This window comes from Trachypithecus francoisi, unplaced genomic scaffold (assembly GCF_009764315.1).
Source record: "Trachypithecus francoisi isolate TF-2019V2 unplaced genomic scaffold, Tfra_2.0 Lachesis_group1, whole genome shotgun sequence".
In the NCBI taxonomy this organism is placed as follows: domain Eukaryota; kingdom Metazoa; phylum Chordata; class Mammalia; order Primates; family Cercopithecidae; genus Trachypithecus; species Trachypithecus francoisi.
Genome location: NW_022681454.1, coordinates 136299894 through 136309665, shown reverse-complemented (window position 1 = coordinate 136309665; position 9772 = coordinate 136299894). Strand labels below are relative to the sequence as shown.

Sequence of the window (9772 nt, the reverse complement as noted above, 5' to 3'; positions counted from 1 at the left end):
GGAGTCTCGCTCTGTCGCCCAGGCTGGAGTGCAGTGGCCGGATCTCAGCTCACTGCAAGCTCCGCCTCCCGGGTTTACGCCATTCTCTCGCCTCAGCCTCCCGAGTAGCTGGGACCACAGGCGCCCGCCATCTCGCCCGGCTAATTTTTTGTATTTTTTTTTTAGTTAGAGACGGGGTTTCACGGTGTTAGCCAGGATGGTCTCGATCTCCTGACCTCGTGATCCGCCCGTCTCGGCCTCCCAAAGTGCTGGGATTACAGGCTTGAGCCACCGCGCCCAGCCAGTTTCAGAATTTTTCAAGTCATATCTTCATAGTTAAGATCATTGTGGAGTTAATAGCATTTGAACTATGTATTCAGTACTATGCTAGTGGTTGGTGCAGGGGAAGATACGAAAGAAGGTGTGATTTTAGCCCATGAGGAATTTATACTGTATCTGCAGAAGCAAGTTAATATGGAACCGTTAGTGAACACCTGGATAAAATAGAATGCTAAATTTTACCCTAGAGGTGCTTGGCCTGGACTTCAAGAATTCTAAATGAATTGAAGTATGTTCACAGTAAGAAAGGTTAAAAATGACTCTGCCCACTTGTAGGCAAACAGGAAGCTAGGATGGCAGACCTGTATTGGACAATAAACTGAAGATGAGTGTGCCTGTGGTAGTGGGATTCTTCTAGCTAATAAACCCAAATTGTGAATTAGCAAGACTTGCAAATATTTGATATATGTAAAAAGTACAATCATGGCCTCTTGTTTCCTCCTCTATCTCGTTCTCTTTATTAGTCTAGGTTCTCTAGAGGGACAGAACTAATAGGAGATACATACACACACACACACACACACACACACACACACACACATAGCTATAATAGGAGTTTATTAAGTAGTATTAACTCACATGATCACAAGGTCCCAGAATAGGCCATATGCAAGCTGAGGAGAAAGGAAGCCAGTCGAGTTTCAAAGCTGAAGAACTTGGAGTTCAATGTTCTAGGACAGGAAACATCCAGCATGGGAGAAAGCTGTAGGCTGGGAGGCTAAGCCAATCTAGTCTTTTCATGTTTTTCTGCCTGCTTTATATTCTAGTTGTGCTGGCAGCTGATTAGATGGTGCCCACCCAGATTAAGGGTGGGTCTGCCTCTCCCAGTCTACTGACTCAAATGTTAATCTCCTTTGGTAACACTCTCACAGACACACTCAGGATCAGTACTTTGCATCCTTTAATCCAGTCAAATTGACTGTATTAACCATCACAAGTCCACCGCTTGTCAAGTTGAACACATACACATCTCCTGAGATCATTCATAATCTTCAAATAATGACAATAATAAGGTCATAATTACATCTAATACAGCTATCCTTTGTACAGCTGGAAACACACCAGTCCCCAACCCAGATGCTATTACATAAAGTTAACAATACTTAAATGCTGATATGAAGTAAATCTTACATCACGTGATAAAATGAGACCGGGCGCGGTGGCTCACACCTGTAATCTCAGCACTTTGGGAGGTCGAGGCGAGTAATAGCTTTTGACAGTAATAGAGGGTCTCAACCTGAGTTGTCTTAAGTTTGCATAAGGCTTAGGAGAGGATAAAATAAAGCAGGATCTAGAGATTGGTGAGGAGAAATAAAAGTCCTCATTCTTGACAGCTCTCAGCACTTGCAGCCCTCCGCACACACACAGTCACACTCTCACACACAACCAGATTTACACACATTCCTACACATGCACACACTAACACTCATGCACTTACACTTGTGCGCTTACACATTCACATTCGTATACTCACATGCACACATTCAAGACACTCACATACTCTACAAACACTCATGTTGCAAAAGGGATTTGTAAGCTGAATGTTTAGACCTCAGAACACATTTTCACAAAAATAATATTACGGCCGGACATGGTGGCTCACACCTGCAATCCCAGCACTTTGGGAGGCCCCACTGGGTGGATCACTTGAGGTCAGGAGTTCAGGACCAGCCTGGCCAACATGGTAAAACCCCGTCTCTACTAAAAATACAAAAATTAGCCAGGCATGGTGGTGCAAGCCTGTAATCCCAGCTACTCGGGAGGCTGAGGCAGGAGAATCGCTTGATCCCAGGAGGCAGAGGTTGCAGTGAGCTGAGATCTTGCCACTGTACTCCAGCCTAGGCGACAGAGCAAGACTCCGTCTCAAAAAAAAAAAAAAGGAGTGAGGCTCTGTCTTTTTTTTTTTTTTTTTTTTTTTTGAGGCGGTGTCTCGCTCTGTCGCCCGGACTGGAGTGCAGTGGCTGGATCTCAGCTCACTGCAAGCTCCGTCTCCCAGGTTTACGCCATTCTCCTGCCTCAGCCTCCCGAGTAGCTGGGACTACAGGCGCCCGCCACCTCGCCCGGCTAGTTTTTGTATTTTTAGTAGAGACGGGGTTTCACCGTGTTAGCCAGGATGGTCTCGATCTCCTGACCTCGTGATCCGCCCGTCTCGGCCTCCCAAAGTGCTGGGATTACAGGCTTGAGCCACCGCGCCCGGCCGGGCTCTGTCTTAAGAAAGGAAATGAAATGACGATATTTTCTTAGTACAAGTGTATATATGCACGAACATGTTTTTAACAAAAGAAGAAGGAAATACTCAGGACAATTACAATCTTCATTTCTGCAGCTGTTCACTTGGTTGTAGCTGGTATGGATGACTAGCCTTCTACTACCCATTCTGTTCCCTTTGCCTTCAGCAAGCACCTCAGCAGATCGTGGTTTTTTTCCTGGTGGAGTGACCCAAACCTTCATTCCTGAAGAGTCTGCACCATTTGTAGTCCTGCCTGGACTGGGCTCTTATAGTTCCCCATTGACTTCAACCACAGGCCATGGTGATACTGAGAGATGCCCTAATAGATCTCCTGTGTTCCATGCATCTGCTTCCTTACCTCCGCTGTGGAGTAGTAGACTGATTTCATCTTGATAGTCTGGGTCAGTCACCCCAGCCAACACTGTAACTCCCTTCTTAGACTGTTGACTTAAAGGTAGGAGGAGCCCCAAGTGTCCAGTTGACAATCTTTCTGTTTAATGGAATCACTGTTGTGTTTCCTGGCGGCAGCGTTCCTCCCTTTGAAACTAAGACCTCTAATCCAGCAGAATGTAATGTTGTGGGAACAGGAAGCAAAAATTTTGCTAGTGGATCTTTAAGGGTGATGATGAGTGGTGCCACTTCCACCCCTTGATTCCTGGACCTGTGAATCCTGGCTATGAGAGAAATAATATCATATATTGGACACTGATTCAGGGCATACATGGCCTTCTGGAGAACTGTGCCCCAGCCCTGCAAAGTATTTTCACCTGGTTGATGTTGTAATTGTGACTTTAAAAGGCCGTTCTGTTCTATCAGTCCAGCTGCTTCAGGATGATGGGGGACATGGTAAGACCAGTGAATTTTATGAGCATAAACCCACTGCCACACTTCTTTAGCCATAAAATGAGTGCCTTGGTCAGAGGCAATGCTGTATGGAATACCGTGACAGTGGATAAGACATTCTGTGAGTCCACAGATAGTAGTAGTCCTGGCAGAAGCATTGCATGCAGGATAGGCAAACCCATATCTGGAGTAAGTGTTTAGTCCAGTGAGGACAAACCTCTGCCCGTTCCATGATGAAAGAGGTCCAGTATCATCAACATGCCATCGGGTAGCTGACTGGTCACCCCAAGGAATGGTGCCATATTGAGGGCTCAGTATTGGTCTCTGCTGCTGGCAAATTGGGCACTCAGCAGTGGTGGTAGCCAGGTCAGCCTTGGTGAGTGGAAGTCCATGTTCCTGAGCCCATATGTAACCTCCATCCCTGCCACCATGGCCACTTTATTTGTGGGCCCATTGGGCAATGACGGGGTAACTAGGGAAAGAAGCTGAGTGGTATGCACAGAAGGGCTCATCCTATCCACTTGATTATTAAAATCCTCTGCCGAGGTCACCCATTGGTGAGCACTCACATGGGATACAGATATCCTCACAGTTTTTGACCACTCAGAGAGATCCATCCACATACCTCTTTCTCAGATTTCTTTGTCACCAATTTTCCAATTATGCTTCTTCCATGTCCCTGACCATCCAGCCAAACCATTAGTTACAGCCCTTGAATCAGTATATAATCACACATCTGGCCATTTCTCCTTCCATGCAAAGTGCACAGTCAGGTGCACTGCTCAAAGTTCTGCCCACTGGGAAGATTTCCTTTCACTGCTGTCCTTCAGGGATGTCCTAGAAAGGGGCTGTAGTGCTGCAGCTGTCCACTTTCGGGTAGTGCCTACATATCGTGCAGAACCATCTGTGAACCAGGCCCTAGTCTTCTCTTCCTCTGTCAGCTGATCACAGGGAACTCCCCATGAGGCCACTGGTGCAGGCTGGGAGAGAGAAGTCAGGGTGGCAGGAGTGGAGACCATGGGCATTTGAGCCACTTCCTCATGTAACTTACTTGTGCCTTCAGGACCTGCTTGAGCCCGATCACGTATATACCACTTCTATTTGATGATGGAATGCTGCTGTGCATGACCCACTTTATGGCCAGATGGGTCAGAAAGCACCCAGTTCATGATAGTCAGTTCAGGTTGCATGGTGACTTGATGACATAGTCAAACGTTCAGTTTCCACCAAAGCCCAGTGACAGGCCAAGGGCTGTCTCTCAAAAGGAGAGTAGTTATCTGCAGAATATGGCAGGGTCTTGCTCCAAAATCCTAGAGGCCTCTTCTGTGATTCACCTATGGGGGGCCTGCCAAAGGCTGCAAACAGCATCCCTTGAGGTGTCACTGACACCTCAAGCACCATTGGATCTGCTGGGTCATATGGCCCAAGTGGCAGAGCAGCTTGCACAGCAGTCTGGACCTGTTGCAGAGCCTGTCCTGGACCCCACTCAAAACTGGCAGCCTTTCGGGTCACTCAGTAAATGGGCCAGAATAACACACCGAAATGAGGAATGTGTTGCCTCCAAAATCCAAATGGGCCCACTAGGCATTGTTCCTCTTTCTTGGTGTAGGAGGGGCCAAATGCAGCAATTTAGCCTTCACTTTAGAAGGAACATCTTGACAGGACCCACACTACTGGACCCCTAGAAATTTTACTGAGGTAGAAAGTCCCTGAATTTTAGTCAGATTTATTTTCCATCTTCTGTGTCACCAGTAAGTCCAGTGTGTTTGCTACTTCTTGCTCACTGGATCTGATCAGCATAATGTCATCAATGTAGTGGACCAGTGTGATAGCTTGTGGAAGCAAAAAGAGATCAAGGTTTCTCCAAATAAGATTATGACACAGCCAGAGTGTTGATACACCTCTGAGGTAGTACAGTAAAGGTATATTGCTGGGCTTACCAGATGAAGGCAGATTGCTTCTGGTGGGCCTTATGGACAGGAATGGAGAAAAAGGCATGTGCCAAGTCAATGGCTGCATACCAGGTACCAGGAGATGTGTTAATTTGCTCAAGCAATGAAACCACATCTGATACAGCAGCCGCAATTGGAGTCACCACTTGGTTAAGCGTACAATAATCCACTGTCATTCTCCAAGATTTATCTGTCTTTTGCACAGGCCAAATGGGAGAGTTGAACAGGGATGTGATGGGAATCACCCCCCCTGTGTCTTTCAAGTCCTTGATGGTGGCACTAATCTCTGCAACCCCTCCAGGGATGTGATACTGTTTTTGATTTACTATTTTTCTAGGTAGAGGCAGCTCTAATGGCTTCCATTTGGCCTTTTCCACCATAATAGCCCTTACTCTACCAGTCAGGGAGCCAGTGAGGGGGGGGGTTCTGCCAGCTGCTAAGTATGCCTGTGCCAATTATGCATTCTGGCACTGGGAAAATGACCATAGGATGAGTCTGGGGACCCATCGGACACACTGTCAGCTGGACTTGAGCTAAAACTTCATTAATTACCTGAATTTTATAAGCTCCTATGTTAACTGGAGGACCACAATGACATTTTGGGTCCCCTAGAATCAGCGTCAGCTCAGAGCCAGTGTCCAGTAGTCCCTGAAATGTCAGATCATTTCCCTTTCCCCAGTGCACAGTTTTACCCTGGTAAAAGGCTGGAGGTCTCCTTGGGGAAGAATGGGAGAAAGATTAACAGCCTAAATTGTTGGTAATGTAGTGGGGTCCTTCCTCAAGGGGACCAGCCTCCCCTTCATTCAAGGGGTTCTGGGTCTATCTTCTGGACCCTCCCAGCTGGGATGAGTATATCTAAAGTGACTAATCCACTCCACCATCCCAATATCCTTAAGCCTTTGGATCCGTTCCTCTACATTAAACCAAGAGAGATCAGGCATTTCCAGCTTGCTCATAGTGGGCCATGTTTTAATCCATATTTCAGCTAACCAAGCAAATAAACTATTAGAACCTTTTTTAACTCCCCGAGCTGCAACATTAAATGCAGAATCCCCACTTAGTGGGCCCAAGTCAATAAATTCAGCCTGATCCAAGTCTGTGTTCCTTCCACCATTATCCCACACCCTTAATATCCATTCCCATGCCTATTCTCCAGATTTCTGCTTATATAAATTAAAAAACTCAAGCAGTTATTTTTAAGTATAGTGCACCTCCTCATGGGTCACACTCTGAACCTCACCTTTAGGGGCCTGCCGGGACTTTAGTCTAGTTATAGATCTGGAAGCAAACAAGGGTGTTGGGGGTAGCTCCTGAAGAGAATCAACATTATCTTGCCTGGCAACTGCCTCAGGGGAGGTCATCAGTGTTGCCTTAGGCAGCGTAGGGTTTATCTCCTCCGGCAAAGGTAGAAAGGCTGATGGCAGTGTGGGTCAGGGAGGGGAAGCTGTTTCTTTTGGCAAAACAAGTTCATCAGTGTTTACAGGCTTAGTGTCCCCAACTTCATCAGGGTCCTCCCACACGTCCCCATTCCAACTTGCAGCGTCTCATTCTTTTCCAATCGATGCTCTCACTTCAACAGTAGACACCTGGCGAGGCTGTGCATGCACCTTTCATTGCAGGTCAGCCACTTGCATGATAAGAGTTTGTGTCTGTTTTTCCACAATTTCAGTTCTTTCTCTACAGGAGATAAGACTCTCACTTAGGACAATCTTAGCAGATTTGAGGCTCAGTATCTGCTTCTGAAGCCAGGATTTAGAATCCCTTTGGATTCACTTTGTCCAGTGAACTTAGGAACAACCAACCAACTTAATTGTGTTCCTTGGTTCTCCATATACAGTCAAAGGTATTATGTATAGAGTCACTAAACTCCTTGCCTCTCACAAGTGATGAATCAGGAGTGTCAAATGCATTTATTTTTCATAACTCTCTAAAAAGTTCATGCCAGTGACTATCAGTGTTCTCCATACTATTAGACTCCTTAGCATTTTGGGGTCTAATCATATTAAGCAGCCAACTCCAGAAACCCCAAAACCGACAAAAGAACTCTATCCTTAATATTCTGTTCCTCTAGAATCACTCCTGATACCAAAATCTGTATTGGGGTTCTCTAGAGAGAAAGAACTAATGGAATGGATACATATATTTATATATAAAGGGGAGTGTATTAAGTAGTTTTAACTCATACCATCACAAGGTCCCACAATAGACCATCTGCAAGCTGCAAGAAAGGAAGCCAGTCTGAGTTCCTGAAGAACTTGGCATCTGATGTTTGAGGACAGGAAGCATCTAGCACAGGAGAAATATATAGGCTGGGGGGCTAAACCAGTCTAATCTTTTCACATTTTTCTGCCTGCTTTATATTCTGGTCGTGCTAGCAGCTGACTAGATGGTGCCCACCCAGATGAAGGGTGGGTCTGTCTTTCCCAGCCCACTGACTCAAATGTTCAACTCCTTTGGCAACACCCTCACAGATACACACAGGATCAGTACTTTGTATCCTTCAATCTAATCAAGTTGACAGTCAGTATTAACCATCACATTCTCTTTCTCCTCACCTTTAGATTGTTTGATTATATACCATTCTTTGTATTTGAAACCTCAACAGGGAAGTAATAGACAATAATTTTCAAAAGAACCTAAGTATCTATACAAGATTTAACAGCCATATTAAATTTCATAACTTGCAGATAGAGAAGTTACCTTTAATGATCAGGAAACATTTATAAAAATTGATTTTTAAAATTTACACCAAAAAAATTTCAATTTTAAGTTACACAGTCTGTTAACAGCACTAAAAATAATTTTTTAGATAAAAAGATAAAAGGAAATTCATCTAATTGGAAGCAAAAGGGAAAAATGCCTTAAATCTGGGTCAAGGAGAAAATCACAACTGCAATTGCAGATTTATAAACTATTTAGAAATTAATCACAATGAGAACAAAAAAATAGAAACATGAGAGTTCAGCCAAAGTAGTATATAAAGTCACAATATTAGATGTTTAATATTAATATAGAATGAACGAAAATGAAACAAATAGAGGATTCTAGGAAAATGGCAGAATAGGAAGCACAAGAAATCTGTCTCCTTACCTAGACAAAAATTACACTGGCAGAGTCTGTCTTATGTACAGACAATACCTGACTTAATGATGGTTTCACTTACTATTTTTCAACTTTACAATAGTCCAAAAATGTTATAGATTTTAATATGCTTCTCGACTTACAGTGAGGTTATGTCCCAGATAAACCTGTTGTAAGTTAAAAATAATATGTTGAAAGTGTGTTTTTGACTTAAGATATTTTCAACTTGTAATAGACTTATCTGGGATATAATTCCATCATAAGTCAAGGAACATCTGTATTTTAGAACTGTAGAATTTATTGAAACTTGCAGCTTCCAGAGGAAGACTTGGACAGTACATTGTGGTTAATTTTGGTCAATTTCTTTTTAAAAAACCTTAGTGTGATAGACACTGTCATTGCCTGAATCCCTTAAAAAATAAAGCCTAAGGCAAAATTTATATGCTAATGCTTTGAAGAGGATTGCAGAAATGTCTCCAGTTCTGTTTCTCCCGATATTCATTCATTTGCAATGTGTCTCTGTAACTTTTCTCATTAAGGAGTGGAATCTATTTCCTCAACCCTGAGTCTGAGCTAGCCTTGTTATGAAGTTTTGCCCAATGGAATGTGGTGAAAGTGATCATGTTTTAAGCGTAACCTTTAAGAGGTCTTGCATGCTTCCACTTGCTTTTTTGGGATCCTGCTCAGCTGCTATAGAATAAACCTGGGCTAGCCTATTGGAGGATAAGATTATGTGGAGCAGCAGTGAGCTATCTGTCTTAGACTAGCCAACACTTAGCCAACCTAGCAACTGGGGAAAAAGTGCGTGAGTGAGTCCAGCAGAGACCAGAAGAATTGCCCAGCAGAGCCCAGCCCGAATAGCCAATCTATAGCATTGTGACCCAAATAAATGCATGTTGTTTTAAGACCAAAAAAAAAAAAAAGAAAGAAAGAAAAAGAAGTGGGATTCAGTGGCTCATGCTTGTAATCCTAGCACTTTGGGAGGTCGAGGTGGGTGGATCACCTGAGGTCTGGAGTTCAAGACCAGCATGGCCAACGTGGCAAAATCCGTCGCTACTAAAAATATAAAGTTAGCCAGGCATGATGGTGAATGCTTGTAGTCCCAGTACTCTGGAGGCTGAGGCAAGAGAACCACTTGAATCTGGGAGGCGGAGGTTGCAGTGAGCCAAGATCATGTCTCTGCGCTCCAGCCTGGGTGACAGAGTGAGACTCTGTCTCAAAAAAAAAAAAAAAAAATTGATTAATTTCCACTCTTAGCACAGTAGCAGCTAACCCTCTTCTACCACTGAATCTCATGGCAGGCAGCTGTGCACATGTTCCTAGAGTGGTTTGCACACAGCTTGTAGGA

The 9772-nt window shown here is 44.2% G+C and overlaps 1 long non-coding RNA gene across 1 annotated transcript; it reads left to right on the top strand.

Moving 5' to 3' along the window:
* The first annotated feature begins 2134 nt into the window (after positions 1 to 2134).
* On the top strand, positions 2135 to 9441 carry LOC117085929. Its single transcript, XR_004438132.1, has 3 exons — positions 2135 to 2146; positions 2407 to 2411; positions 6778 to 9441. It is a non-coding gene; the product is annotated as an uncharacterized LOC117085929 (long non-coding RNA).
* Positions 9442 to 9772: the final 331 nt, after the last annotated feature.